Below are 16,910 nucleotides of genomic sequence, written 5' to 3'. Positions count from 1 at the left end.
TCCACCCCTCTCCTCAACTTTGGGAATCCTCCCACAGATAATAACTGCAACAGTGAAACACGAAGAACATAGTACAGTTGTGTACACTTACCATAAATGTAGATGTTTGAGTGTATTCACTGTTGCAGTCCTGGTTTCCCTCCCTCCATCCCCCTTATATCCTCTTTCCCCACAGGGACGTAAGCTTCCCACAGTAGCTTTTAGCCACCAGAACCACTTTACCTTATTTCTTTGTGCTTCTGATGGGTTAGGGCAAGAAAAACTGATGTAATGACGTTGGCTGCCTTGCTTTATAGCACTGACAACCTGATATCAGACTACAGGCGACTGCAGCTGACACCTTAAAAAGATTGACTCTGGTACTCAGGCTGGCCAAGGGCTACCACAGCAGGTATAACCCACAGGTGATGACTGCAACAGTGAATACACTCGAACATCTACATTTATGGTAAGTGTACACAACTGTACTTTCTCCTCTCTGCAATAAAACAGTGGAAATCCGTTTTACAGCCTTCTGTCTTTTTTATAGCATGAGCTGTGCTCCTGACATTATCAGGATTAATTGCCCATCTAAGACTGACAGCAGTACCTGATAGGGTAAACTGCAGATTTATACACACAACTATATATAAAATAAAATAAATCAGAGCACCAAAACAACCACCATGAATTCAATAGAACAAACTCAATAAGATTTATTCACCAGACTTAGCACCTCAGCAACAATGTCTTCAAAGAGTAAAACATTCCACAAAATCAATGCCTTAAATAATCAAGAAAATTAAACAATAAAACAATTAACCTACTAAATTAGTTAATCATATACTTCCAATTACATTCATTATTTAAACCTAACAGCTCCAAAGTATTATACTTTAAGATAAACTGTTTCCTTATACAACAATTTGTCTTTAATTTCAATACATTCCACTAAATTCAAAATTACTTTTTCTACAATACAACCTTTTAAACAATCCGGATTGGCATCATGAAATTGTTTAAAATGTTCATCTAATGGGCTTTCCAGCCTTTTGTTCCTAATATCCCTAATATGTTCCTGTAAATGTACTTTAAAAACTCTATAACTTTCCCCAATATAAAATAATTATCATGGGCATTTTACTATCTATAGTATTCCCTCAGTACTACATGTAAAAACATCCTTAGGATAAAATTTAAGCCCAATAATTTCTGAAAAACTATTTACTATACATTTACAGACAGAACATTTCTTGCATTTAAAAGTATATGTTATTAAAGGAATATCACTACTCTCCAATCCAGGTGGTGAACCTGGGTATCCTAAGGCAATGTTACAACTGCCTCATGTCCACAGAAAACCCTCTCCTCCTACCACAAAACACTAACATATGCGAGAGATGCAATTATACAGCCAAACTGGAGGCTAAGGTCTCTCCACCCAAGACTGGAACAGACAGTCATGAGGAGAAGGTTAACACTTGCACCACACCTCCAGCCTCACATAGACCTACTAAACCAGCACTGGCAAAAAATACACATAAATACACTAAATCATAATTGGAAGCTCTAAATAAAAACCTGCAAAAGCATCAGAGAGCTCCAAAGCAGACACCCACAAAACCTGCACCTCCCATCACAAACCAGACAACACATAAAACACAAAATCGATATGCTGCACAATCGCAGCCCTTAAGGTGAAATAACATACCTAACACACTAGTAATAGGTGACTCAATAGTCAGGCACACTGATGCCCCACTCACTAGGCTGGAAAAGGAGAAGGTTACTGTTAGCTGCCTGTCGGGAGCCAGAATCCGCCACATAACACAAGCACCCAGGTCACTCCAGAACAAGTACAAATATGACTCTGTCATTGTTCATGTTGGTGTGAATGACCTGAGACGTACCTCCCTGGACTACATGAAAAGAGACATGGAAGAGCTCTCTGATCATGTAGCCCAGGCAGGTATGACCCTGACCCTGAGTAGCATCCTGCCCTCACCAAGAATGATACCTCAGTATAAAGAAAAAATGATTAGTTTCAACAATTGGCTAAGCTTCTGGTGTCATTCAAAGGGGATCCAGTGTCTGTCAGCCTGGGCAATATACTCAACAAGCCACTTTGCTTCACAAGAGATGGCTTGCACCTGTCACCCTTAGGCTTTCAAATACTAGCCAAGGCTCTTGCTGCCCCGATAGTGCATTTTTAGGCAAGGTTCAATAGTCACACCCACCTCCATAAACAGCACAAATAAAAAAATGAGGGCTATGCTACTCAACACCAGAAGTTTAAATCTCAAAATGCACCCGCTTGAAGCACTCCTCAGTATGGAGAACATCGACATCTGTGCAGTAACTGATACCTGGTTCAAGGCTCCAGAGAGCACTCCAGCACTACTCGGCTACAACTCATACCACACATTTCGGCCACAGAACACGGACCGAAACACAAAAGGAGGGGGTGTATCCATATTCATCAAGGATACCTACACCTCCAGGTTAGTGGTGCAGCATGATACCTCTGAGATAATCCATGTGCAACCAACATCAGGCAAATCTGCAGTGCAAATTGTGGCCTGCTACAGATCACCCTGCATGACCCAGGACCACCACTCTGCCTTTCTGGAGACACTGGAAAACATGAAGGTCCTACCAAACACCCTGATATTGGGTGATTTCAATTACCCTACCATTAACTGGGAAAACTACTTGAGTACAAACTCCCAGGCTCTGGACTTCCTGGAATTTATCAACTCAAATGCCCTGGATCAACTGGTAAACTCCCCTACCAGAGGTTTAAACATATTGGACCTGGTCATCACCAACATGGGCGACAGGTGTTCCACACCGGAGGTCAACCTGTCACTGTTTAGATCAGACCATAAACTAATCACTTTGGATGTCCACACCCCACCACCACCCCCCAACCAAGGAAACCACAGTGAAAATTTTTTCTAAAGCAAACTTCACCTTACTTAAGACAGAGGTGGTAAGTTTCACAGCCCCCACACTAAAGGATAACGCTGCCCAAGATGCAGAATCCTTTACAAGTGCACTCTGTGAGCACTTACAAGGATGCATGGATCGTGCCATCCCTAGCAAAACCAAGACTCACTCCCATAAGAGAAGGAAGCCAGTCTGGTGGACCCCTGCCATAAACAGGTTTACAATAAAAGGAGGAAACTAGTTCAGAAAAAAAGCAAATCCCAAGAAGGAAAGACATCCCTCATCAGTATCAGTAAGAAACTAAGGTCCTTCATAAAATCATCCAAGGCTAACTTCGAAAGAAAAATAGCCAAGGATTCGAAAGATAACCACAAAGCCTTCTTTAGCTATGTCAAGAATCAAAATGGCAACTCACAGATATGCTCTGAGCTAGTGCAAAATAGCACAAAATATACTGAACCTACTGATATTGCAAACATTCTGGCAGATAGATTCAGTGCAAACTTCTCCCCCCTCTCACCTCCAAAAGGGCCCACAACAATACCGGAAAAGTGTAGTGTCCCAGAAATCACAGATGCACAGGTGAAAACAGCCCTTTCAAATGCCAAAAACACAGTGTCAATGGGGCCAGATGTTGTCCCAGGATGCGTCTTGCATGAACTACAGAATTAACTAACCCCCCACTTAAACATGCTGTTCAACCACAGCCTCTCCACAGGCTATGTGCCTATAGAATGGTGCACAGCAATGGTTATTCCACTCCACAAAGGAGGGGCCACAACTAACCCTGGTAACTATTGCCCCATAAGCCTGACTAGCCTGGTCTGCAAGGCTATGGAGCACATCATCATGGAACTCATTAACAAAGACATTGGGAACTTCCAAACACTTGACCTGACCCAGTTTGGCTTTGTTAAGGGTAGATCATGCCTACGAAACCTGGTGACTTCTTTGAGACAGTCACCAAGGCCATAGATGAGGGAAAGGTGGTTCATACAGCCTACCTTGACCTCACCAAGGAGTTCAACATCATTCCTCACTCGGGTATTATAGAAAAACTCACCAGCCTGAAGATAAACCCTTACATCACAAGATGGGTTGCCAACTGGCTTACAGAGAGAACTCACATGGTAAGAATAGCAGGCTCCAGGTCCGATTCTAAACCAGTCACAAGTGGTGTCCCACAAGGCTCGTTCCTGGGACCCCTACTGTTCAGCATATACTTCTTAGAAGTAAAAGCAAACACAGGAGGACTATGGCTAACCAAGTTCGCCGATGACTGCAAACTGGGAGCCATAACTGACTCACCGGCTGACACGGACATCCTCCAAAAAGGCCCTACTTAGATGGACACCTGGTGTCAAAATCATGGCCTCAAGCTAAATGCCAAAAAATGCATAGTCATCCCATTTGGGAAAAACAAAACACCCATGAATTACCACATAGGTGGCAGCCCCCTTAATACAGACGAGGTAATAAGAGATCTGGGGACCCAGGTAGATAGTAATCTCTTTTTTGACAATAATATTGCCAAAGTAGTTAGGAAATCCTTCTATGTGGCCCACCTAATCACAAAAGGGTTCACATCTAGAACAAAAGAGGTCATTGTGCCCCTCTACCCGTCACTCATCAGACTCATCATAGAGTACAATGCCCCATTTGGGATGTACCTCACAAGACACTTCCAACAGCTCTAAAGACCACAAAAATACCTCACCAAGAGGATTACTGGCCTCAAACATATGTCCTATGCAGCCCGATTGAAAAAACTCCGGCTGTACTCAGTGGCATATCGCTTACTCAGAGGTGATCTCTGCCTGACTTACAAAGCCATGTCCAACTCAGAAATGATGTACATGCTCCACCTAAAAAAATCCAAGTCACTGTGAGCCACGCGATCTAGTGAGCTAAACCTCACCACAACAATAAATAGAACATGCTGGAGGGATAGATTCCTGTCAGAGAGACTCTCCATGCTTTGGAACAAAATTCCTAACTACATTAGGCAGAGCCCCTCACTAACACTCTTCAAGAGAAACCTTGACGAGTGGATGGGTAACAGAAAATACACCCCTGGAATCACTTTATTGGCTCTGCTTGACAGAGGGTCAGTTAATTAATCAATGGGGCAGCGAAAGCTGACATACTCTGGCTAGGCTTATAAATGCCTTGGGCAGATAGCCTAGTACCTACCTATGAACCTAAACATTATTTGGTGGAATAAACCTGCTATGTACTTCCATGTCTGCCAAGTTATGTCTCCTCCTGTAGGATATATGTGGGATATGACTAACTAAGCTCCCCAAAAATGTATCCCTAAGTACAATAGTCCAATAATATTTTAATATACTAATTACCTGATCACTTAAAATATTATAAATTGTAACAAAATAAATCTCTTTACTCTCATTCATTCATTTTCTCATTGAGTTATAATTACCATCAAATCGCCTATTATTAAATGTTCTGCTTAATACTTAATTCTCCTTATTTTCTGAGAAATCTATACCATAACGCATGTTTATAACCTTTAACTTTGAACTTTCTACCAGTTTTTTACTATATTCTCTGTTATTAAACATATTAACCATATATTGTATCTCTTTTTCAAAAACACCTTTCTGATTATATCATTTATTTATTCATAAAAATTCATTATATGGCAACATAGATATAAGATGTGGAGGGTGGCAACTAGTGCCATATAAAAACGTATTACCACTTTCAAATTTTCTATGCATTGAATTACAAAACTACAGATTTATCTATGTCTATGGTACAGGTGGAAAATAATTCCTCTGTAAAGTATGTGAGAAGTTAAGCTTAAAAAAAAAAAGTAGACAGGCTTTTCCCTTTATTTGACTACAAGGCAAGGAAATACAAGTTTTAAAAACTACAAGCAGGTTTCTGGTACACACACAATACTCGAACCATATTGTAGGAAGGAAAGAAACATAAGGATTGAGTTTAATTGTAGGAGAGAGCATAGTTTTCCTTTAACAGTACTTTCGACATGGCTAGAGGTGTCGCAACCCCTACATAGTTATTCTTATAGGAGTTGCATATTTACTCTTATCTAAAACTGTGCTCCATTTTTATACTTTCTATAGTTCTTAGTATTTCATTTTTGTCTTCTGCCACCTGTCAGACTTGCACACTTTTAAACACTATTTTTTCTTTTCCTGAAGGTATTTCCCTGCTGTTCTCTCACTGGTTACACTTTCCCTGATTGGTTCTGTTGCTCTGAAGTCCAGTAGTTGAGCCCTGGGGCGAGTCTTTGCTCACTTTGCTCCCCTACCCGTCCCCAATTTCCAACTCACCCCACCTTTTCAGCATTTACAGTTAACTATGCACATGCCCCCCGTCCAATAGCTAATCATGTTTCATTTCCTCTATCCAATCACATCTCTTTTATCCATCAATTTGTCCCTCTATCAACCTACCATCATTACCTTTTCCCCATTATCTTCACTGAGACTCCTATGCTTTCTGTTTAGCTCATCTGCACTTTATTTACTAAGTCTCTCTTGCCGCTGTAATTCTCCACTCTCCTCTCAAACAAGTAACTTCTCTCTCTTCTCTTCCCTTCAATTATTCTACTTTATACCGTTACCTACTTTCTCTCTCCTACTCTAATATAAGCCCTATTATTTTTGGTCACTCTGTTGTACTATACTCTGAACTCATCTGTTTTACTTTATGTAAAATTATGCATCTTTGTCTCCTTCTCTCACTTTCACTCTTGAACTCTCCTTATTGCATATCAGTACAGCATCACACAGCTCAGCATCCCTACCACAGCCCCATATATCGGCCATATTCACAAAAATATTGCATGCCCACCTCTATACCACATTTACCTAAATACACACACACACACACACACACACACACACACACACACACACACACACACACACACACACACACACACACATACACAAACAGTCCTTATAATCTCACTTACTGTCCTTACTAATTCCTCTTCCTATCTTGTCACATTTAATTTCACACATTTTATGAGTACCTTGAAAAAGTTCACTAGGAACTGCATTTACATATCTCTCAGTCAGTATAACATTTCATACATCTACCTCGACAATCTTACAAATATACTAACTTCCCTTATTTTAAATTACATGCAACACTTGAAACAAAACCCAAGCAACTATTACCATAACACAGACTGCACAGAATCCCACTCTGTAGCAATATGCCCCCCAACCCTGTTCGACAAAACCTCTGTTCCCTAATCCACTTAGTCTGCCCATCCTCATAAACTAGCATCAGTGCACCACAGTTTAAAGGTATTAATATCAACACTAGACATATAACTAAAAAAATAATGGATTTACATTCCTAGTTAGCATCAGAATGCCAAGACTACCATCACTGAAACCTAGCTGAAGCAAAAATCAAATATGAGGAAAGCACTGTTCTAGGCTTTAACATATAGACTGGATCAGTAAATGAAAAAAAATGTTGTTGCATTGCACTAATATATTCTGTCTCTTTCTTATGCCTTAATAGCACAAACCTATATGTATCATTGCTGCATATATTTCTTCTAAAGACAGCATCTGCAGTGGCAAAAGCTTTCTGCTTTGGACAACTTCTAGCATCCCAAGTGGAACAATCATCACAGATGATCTAAACATTGACTAGACTGATTTTAAACTCTGACACCCCCCTCAGTTTTCAACCTTTTTGGTTCTCTCAACTCTGCAGTGTGTTAGGCCTTCTGCCCTTGCTCTACTGTTTTACAAAAAACTGCTGTGAGACTACAAAAGATAAGTGCTTATTTTCAACTGTTTTCTGCACTTCTGATTAACTAAAACAATATTTACTGCATATCTGTTTAAATCAGGATTGAGGCTTAATAATTTTAAGTTAGGTAAACATATATACAAACTAGCTATTGCATTCATACATGCTCACTCTCTGGCTGCACTCTCAAAATGGCACTGAAGCTAGCATGTGCTTGCTATTATATGCACAGTCAGTCCTTGAAACTCTTCTTAAAGATACAACACATACATTCTGTTCTACATCCTCCCTCTTTGAGAAATAGATCATACAATATTGACAATATCAGTTGACATGCAATCACCACAAATAATTCTTTGTCATGCAATTATACAGAACTAGATACATATTTACAATCAAGTTCAGGTTGCTCTGTATTTCACAGTAGGTCTGGAAATATGACCAAAACATGTGACATACAATTTAGAATGAGGTTTAGCAACTGGGACTGTCTTTGCTGAATGTTCAACCTTAGGGACATCAGGAACATCATCAGGAATGGAAGTAGAAGTTAAGACATGTTCTGCAACAAGAACATAGTCTGGATTGCTCTGAGATCTAGAGTCTGTATCACTGGAACAATGCTGTGATATCAATTCTGGTACAGAAAGAAGATGTCTGTGATTTCTCCTGTGCTCCACACCCTCAGATTCTATGAAGTAGGAGCTTGGCTAGGTACATATACCTGTTACTTGACCAATCCGGTTGAAACCTTTTGCTGTTTGTATCCTCACTGTCTCTCCTTCTTTCTATGGACAAAGAAATTTGCTCGATTTATCATAACTGGACTTCTGAATAGAACACTTCCTGAATAATTGGGGTCTAATGGTTTTGTTGTTCTTAGCTTTAGGCTTTAACAAACTGAAACTAATAGGCAGTGTTGTTCTGGTTTGCCTGGATAGAAGTCTCTGAGCAGGTGAGCCAAGTATATTGTCACTGGGTATGTTTCTGAGCTTGAGTAAATTCAAAAAGACATCGGTATTGTCATGCTTTGACCTCTCAAGTAATTGCTTTGCACTCTGACTTGCATGTTCAGCTAGTCCATTTGACTGTGAATATCCTGGACTACTAGCAACATGTACGAAGTCCCATTCTCTTGCAAATTTCTGAAACAACTGATTAGTAAATTGAGTACCATTGTCAGAAATAACTTTGCGTGGACTACCATGGACTGAGAAATGACGTTTCAACTTGGTAATAACAGCAATGGATGTTAGGTAGTAAATCAGTCTCAAACCAGCTCGAATAAGAGTCTACCAGTACTAAGTAATACTTGTTGTTCCACTTGAATATATCAGTGGCTACTGTTGACCAAGGTAGTTCAGGAACTTGACTTAGCTGAAGTGGTTTTCTTTGCAAATGTGGTTTAGTACTATTGATACTGATCAAAAAGAAAGTATTTTGTCATCGTCTTTCGCTAGAGAAGGCCAAAATACTAGTTCTATCATCCTTCTTTTAGTAGATTTGGAATCTGGGTGATCACGATGCAAAATCTGAGTATATTCATGTTGTAAGGAAGCAGGAACAGCAATTTTAGGACCTTTGAAAATAATTCCATCTTCCATCAACATCTTATCTCTGTAAGGAAAATAAGTTTACACTTCAGGTGGTACACTAGATTGCTTTAACAGCCATCCAACATTAATGCAGTGGTTGAGTTTTTGCAAAATTGGATCAGTCTTTGTATGATCTCTCAGCTCATCAAGTCTCATGGTAGAAAAATTACACACTTCCATTATGTCAAAGTCAAAATTCTCTGATTCAAGCTGTTCCGTTGTATTTCTGGATGATCTGGATACGGTATCAGCCAGATAAAGAAGTTTGCCTTTTGTATAGACCATTTTGAAGTTGTACTTTTGCAATTTGAGCATCATTCTTTGTAATCTCACTGGAGCTAAATGCCTTTAGAATAATAACTACAAGTTGGTGATCATTTTCAATCTGAATAGTTTGACAATAGATATAATCATGAAACTAAGACCACGCAAATACCGAAAGTTCTTTCTCAATCTGAGCATATTGCATTTCAGTTTGGGTAAGGGTTCTAAATGCATAGGCTACTGGTCTGCCTTCTTGAAGAATAACTGCACCAAGACCAAATTTTGAAGCATCACAGGAAAGAGTTACTGGTTTATTACAGCAGAATACCTTCAAATCGCTGCTAAAGCCATCGCATACCCTGTTTCCATCCTTATAACCAGAACTATCTCAGAAGGTTACATCCCTTCTCTATGGAAAATCTCCCATATAATCCCCTTACACAAAGGAGGTAAATCAACTGAAATCTCCAACTACTGTCCAATTGCTTTACTCTCCCCTTTAGCTAAAATCATGGAAAAATGTATCCACCATCAACTACTTCAGCACCTTCTCCACAATAACTTGCTTGCTAATTGCCAACATGGTTTCAGACCCTTTCATAGTAGTACATCTGTCCTGCTAACTTTTACTGACTGTATTAACAAGAATCGAAACAACAACTCTCTCTCATCTGCTCTATTTATCGACCTATCTAAAGCCTTTGACATGGTTAATCATAACCTACTTATCAATACACTAAAAGCACAACATCTTGACCAACAAGCAATCCTTTGGTTTAAATCCTATCTTGAAAACAGAAAGCAGGCAGTACTCTGGGACAATAAACTATCCACACCCCTCCCAGTGGACACTGGTGTACCCCAAGGCTCTATCCTAGGACCTCCTTCTTTTTTCCATTTTCATTAATGATCTCCATACTGCTTTTCCACAAACTTCCTGTATACAATATGCTGATGACTCTACACTTATCTGTACTGCCAAATCTTCCTCCTCCCTCCAGACCAGGGACGTCGGGAGGCATACGCACTGTACTGATTTCAGTACAACTTATTTAGAAGGGGGGTAGCTTTTTAAACTTTGTTTTTTCGCGCTTTACTGCACGATGATGTCAGCTCATCAGGGCAGCCAATCAGAATGGAGCTAACCACGCATGTATTTCCGGCCGCGTTTCAAATGCGTTTTCAAGCAGGAGGATGTTAGATGTACACGAGCGTTATGGAGAGAGGGTACTATGGACGTTATTTCGAAGGGTGGCGTTATGGACATTATTTCGAAGGGTGTTGGATGTACAAGAAGCGGCGTTATGGACATTATTTAGAAGGGTCTTCCGAGAGGGTTGGTGAGTAATATGAAGTATAAGTGTGTGTGTGTGTGTGTGTGTGTGTGTGTGTGTGTGTGTGTGTGTGTGTGTGTGAGACGGATGTAGTATCCTACTCTTGCTATGTACCAGTCCCAGCACTGGAATATAAGTCCAAGTTCCTGATGTAAGTGCAGAACCTAAGATGGGAATGGACTCTGAGCCTCCTTTCATATTCATACTACTTATCAATTACATTGAGTTATGCAAACAATGCCATACTTCGAAAACATGGCCTGTGTATATGATTACAGTTTTCTTCCACTAAAACTGAAATATTTCATTTCTTTTTCTGTGACTGTATTTAAGTTTCTATTTCCATTTTCTGTAAACACCTATGTATAAAATACAATAAGTAAATCACACACAAGGAATTACCAATTCAATTTGATAAAGTTCTTATATACCTCTTCAGCATGCATATAGCAATGGCACTCAGCATTTCTTACATGTAAGAATGCATGTAACAGTGATGCTCATCACATAAAGAGCCCGTATAAGATAATTATTTACACAGGAAAAACAGACATAGGTACATAAAAACATATAATTTGCACAGGTGGTAGTCATATTTTGATACATATGTATATGTTATCTATCTCTTCAAAACTCGATGTACTTGCAAATTTCAGCTCATAAATGTGTACTCAAGACAGGCACTTACTGCAGTGTTACAGTTTAAATACACCTACCTCACTTTTATAGAAGACTGACTGCTTCACCATTACTTGTGACATAAAATCTTCAGTTATGACAACTACAAGTAAAAGAGGAAATTATCAGCATGCAATGAGAATAAGTTTAAGCATAAAAAAGTAATACTTTGTAGTAATGCATTATTTTATTTGCAAATTAATTTTGATTTTCAATGACAACAAAAAAAAGCACTAGAGCTTGAAATGGTTAGCATCAGTAACATTTATTGCATGCTTGTTATAACTGCAGAAACAGCAAAACTTTTAACAAGGAAAAAGGAAGTGTAGATAAGGTACCTGTAGGATGCGAGGGTATTGGTTACAATGATAATATGGAAATACCATACCGTATTATTACCTGAACATGGCAGAAAAGCCATACACTTCTCATACATCTGTCTATGATTAATAAACATCTTTTGTTGTTTTACTTTACCATAATGAGTATATCTGATCTCCATTACTTTTTGTAATTAACTGCTCTCTGCTTGGTCTCTAAAATCTGCCAAATGACTGTTGCAGCATGGATACCTTGTGTGTGTGTGAAAATGCCCCAGGTGGGATGTACTAGTGGTGATTACTCATGGTGGTGTGGTAGGGAATACCTCAGGCTTGAGCCCTGTACCTTGTATGCAGGTGTTAAAGACCTGAATTCCCTACCCACCACCAACCATTTGTAAAAAAACTGCAGATTTTTGCCTCATATTTGATCTGATCAATATCTGTATCATATCTGTGGTTTTTAAATATTGCAATGCTTGAAATTTGATGGCGCAGTGGTAGCAACGTAGCATTGATGTTTCACAGCTGTAGGTTCTTTGGTTTGGTTCTTGGCTGGGGTGCCTTCTTTGTGGGGGGGGTCTGTATCTTCTCCCTGTGTTTGTGTGGGTTTGCTTTTGTGTCCTCCCATGTTACAAAGATATGTCTGCATTATTTTTTCCTGGGTCTCTGCTGAGAATTGTTTTTTTTTTTTTTTGTTCCAAGTCAGACTGTCCTGATTAACAAATTGACAGGCATTTAAATTTCAGACTTCAGGTTTCTGAATGTTTACTTCTTTACATATTTGATGGTGCAGTGGCAGTATTGTTGCCTCACAGCTATAGGTTTTCTGGTTTGATTCTTGGCTGGGGTGCCTTCTGTGTGGAGTCTGCATCTTATCCCTGTGTTTGTGACATAGTAAAACAACTTTTTATTCTAGCAATAAATATATACTAACACAACCTTTTTATAGCAATTTTTAAGTTTATGACTATTTGAAATTTGTCCTTATTTTTGGGACTGTAATACCCTGTTATTGGCTTTGTCCAGGTTTTTTGTGCTAAGGTTGACAGCTATGGCAAGAACTGAATTCACTGAATATGTTTGAGGGCTGTATTCCCTCATTACTGGGTTTGTCCAGGTGTTTTGTGCTAAGAGGTTGACAGCTATGGTGAGAACTGAATTCATTAAATGATAGCCATTTAAGTTTCAGTCTTCCTCTCTTTCACAAAGCAGGTGATTTGGCATAGTGGTATGTTGTTCTGACTATTTTGCACAGTGACCTTGGCAGTAAAATGTATGATGGTAACACAGCATTTTATTCTAGCAGCTTTCAAGATTATACAAGCAATGTTTAATGTGTTCCTGTTTTTGCCCTTTGACCCACCCCAATAAATTTGGCTTTTCCAGACTTCTTGTGCTGAAGTTGAGATGTAGTTGAGTATTATGAGATTTTACAAGGAGCTGAGAGCTGCAGGGAAGAGAAGTTTAGTGCTGATTATGCTAAGTCAGCTCACATTGCTAGTAGCACAAAATGTTGTGTACTTGCTTTTAATGCAGAAGGTTGTTGGTTCTACTCCCATAAGGGGTGAATGCTGCTGTACTGAAAGTTAAGACACTAACTATGAGCCTGTTATCAGTTTGCCATCCATTTCCTATTGCAATATTATTAGCTTATTATTAATGTAATTTAGGCAATTTATTCCTCAGGGGCATCAGACACTTTATATTTCGGTGAAGTCATGAAATATAAAGGTGATTGCTAGCAGCAATCTCTTCATTAGTTAGATTTATTTAACGTGGAATTATTTAAATGACTTTTTACTACTTCAGAGATTGTACATATTATTTACTGATAATGGTGGACTGTAAAAGTTTGACTAGACTTTTATGATGGAAATGTTCTGAATTGGGCAGTTTTGTTTCATTGTTTACTGGAAAAATGTTCAAAGCAATAGGAAGGTGTATCAAAGAGCACATGTATGTTTCATATGCAAGGGGCCTATGATTTAAAAGCAGCCCAGAATTAATTTTTATCTGCCACGGGTAAAATGTATTTTTCTTTGAATGTGGGTTTTAATGTTGTTTCAATGAATGTGAGTTTCAAGGGCAGAGAAGTTTTAATGCCAAGTTTGTTTAGCAGATGTCTTAGTGTTTGTGCTGTAAAATGCAAAATAAAACTTTCAAATGAAGTTCAAATCATCATAGAAGTAAATCAGTATGCACATTAGTGTTTATGGTAAATGGAGTGAAATAGCGAAGTAATGGATCATTGGAATGGCTGCAGGGGGAGACTCCATTCGACCATGGTTTTGTGAGGGGGAAAGGTGGCAAACTTAGCCCCAGCTGAACTATACCTCCCAACTGTCCAGATTTTCAAAGAATGAATAGATTTTATGCTTCTTATGTTTGGTTTGTTCCTCAGTTTGTGGTTTTCTGGGAAATGATTTAGGAATTAAGTCACTAAATAATGACACACTAGTTTCAGACTTTATAACCTTCAAAAAAATGCATGCTAAAATAAGACCTGTTCTATCAACTGTCCCAGTTTATACAAGAGCAATTTTTAGTACTGTTTATATGTTCCCCCAATATATTTGGCCTTGTCCAGATTTATTGCATTAACAGGTTGAGAGGTACATGCAAATAAATTGCTTTATAGAATTAGGCATAGCCAAACCTCAACTGTCCCTGATTTTGGCTCAAAATGTTGCTCTTCCCCTAATGATCCCTCCACAAAATAGCAATTTTGGAAGAAAACATAGAGGGTTTACTTTACTTTTATAAATAACTGTAATGATCAGAGTTATACATTAGTTTTATTTCAGAAATGCATGTAGATTCTCTAATTTTGTCAGCTGCTCTAAGTTAACTGTGCTCATTAAAATGGTGTCCCTCCTTTGACAGGTTCCCAGCTGTATTGTCTGACAATTTTATATTTTTGCATCACATTTTTGGTCCGTTTTTCATAAAATTGCAGTTTTCTGGCAAATTAGTGGCAAATTGTTAAAGACTGAAGTTAGAAAATAATGCAGACATTTCAGTTTCAGATTTCATACCTTTCAGAAAATTCGTACTGATGCAAGACCTACTACTATTCTATTATCTTTTTAAGTTTATAAGAGCAATATTTAAAAAAAAATGTCCTTATTTTTGGGCCTTTGCCTCAGTTTTATTTATGAGTTTGTTGCTGTAAGAGGTTGAGAGGTGTTGTGTGTGTGTGTTTGTGTGTGTGGTACGTAGCATACCTCTCAACTGTCCACATTTTGCAGAATGTCCATTTTTGCCCCATATTTTTTGTCTGTTCCTCATAAATTTTGTGATTTTCTAGAAAATCATTGAAGACTGAAGTTGCTAAATAATGACAGACATTTGAGCTTCAGACTTCATGTCCTTTAGAAAAATTCATACTAGCACAAATCCTGTTATTCTAGCAACTTTCTAAGTTCACGAGAACATTATTTAATATCTGTCCCTGTTTATTTTAGGCTTTGTCCATATTTCTTGCACTAAGAGGTAGGTAGGAGTGTGTGTGTGAATGAAACATCCTAGTTAGTGGTAGCAGGTTGTTAGTAATTTACTCAAGCTCAAAACCTGTACCTTAGTTACAGAAAACAAAAGCATAAAGTCTCTACCCCAACTACCATGCTGCATTTTTCAAAGAACTGACATTTCAGGTTAATTTTCAATTCAAGGAACCGAGTTTGAGTGAATTTATATTATATTACTGAAGAGGCATTACAGCGAATGCCTCTTCATCGACACTAAAAGAGCGAACCGTGAATTACGAGAATGGCCGTAACTTGGCTGGGGAGGGGGGTAGCAGTTTGAGAGCTGTCAGTACAAATTTGAAAATCCTAGCTACACCCCTGCTCCAGACCCTTACCCAAACTGTATTTAATAAAGTAGAAATATGGTTTACCCAACGCTGCCTCCTCCTTAACCCCAAAAAAACAAAACTTTTACTATTTACTCCCAATTAAAATCACCAAATCCACTTTACCATTACCTCTAACAATGGTACTTGTATTTCCCCAGACTCTACTGCTCGTCTCCTCGGAATAACTATTGACCATAACATCACCTTCGATGACCATGTTAACAATACTATAAAAAACATCAATAAAAACTAGGCTCTCTGTACAGAATTAAACCCTTTCTTACCCCATTAGCTAGGAAATCTATTGCCCAGACTCAGCTTACATCTACCCTGTTCTATGCATCTGCCATATATACCAATCTATCTAAACATAATCTTTCCAAGCTGGAAATGAGCTATAATAACATCACTAGATTTGCCACTGGCTCCCCTTATAGAACCCACCACTGTTGCAACCTGCAGCAACTCAGTTGGTTAGAACTACAGAACCAACTGCAATATAATCAACTTCTGATTGCTCAAAAAATTCTCCACCACCCTACTAACACCCCTATCCTTTCTAATCTGATCTCCCCATACAAAAATCTTACAACACTATGCTCAGCTAACAAGTTACACATTGCCAACAATATATCAAATAACAAAGCAGGAGATTCACTCTTTTCCAATGTGGCTGGTAGAATCTGGAACAAGCTTCCTGACACACTCACTTCTCTCTCCTCTACACAACTCTTTAAGAAACACCTCAGATATTACTTAAAAGGACAATGGCTTTGTCCCTGCTCTAAGCCTGATTAAAACATACTTTTACTTTTTCGCCCCCCCCCTCCTCTCATGCTTTTTAACAAACCCCACCCCTGTGAGTCACTGACTTTTGACTACCAACCCCTTTTTTACCTGCTCTTTCTCCTGCCTTGTCTCTACTTTATTTTTTTCTTTTTCTTTTTCTTTTTTTCTTTTACTTTTCTTATCTTTTCTTTCCCTTACTTTGTGATTTTGGATTTAAGTTTCTTGTCACTCACATGAATGTTGATGCTCAATTATGTTAACTGTTGCATGATTGTATTTGCAGCCCCTCTGTAGAATTAAAATATGATTATGCTATATCTACTCTAATGTCTCTGTACAGTGTTCACAATACTAACTTCTGTACTTGTTATGCTGT

The sequence above is a fragment of the Protopterus annectens genome, chromosome 1.part0 (assembly GCF_019279795.1).
Source record: "Protopterus annectens isolate FY-2018-M chromosome 1.part0, PAN1.0, whole genome shotgun sequence".
Lineage (NCBI taxonomy): Eukaryota > Metazoa > Chordata > Ceratodontiformes > Protopteridae > Protopterus > Protopterus annectens.
Note: the sequence above shows the minus strand (reverse complement) of the source record.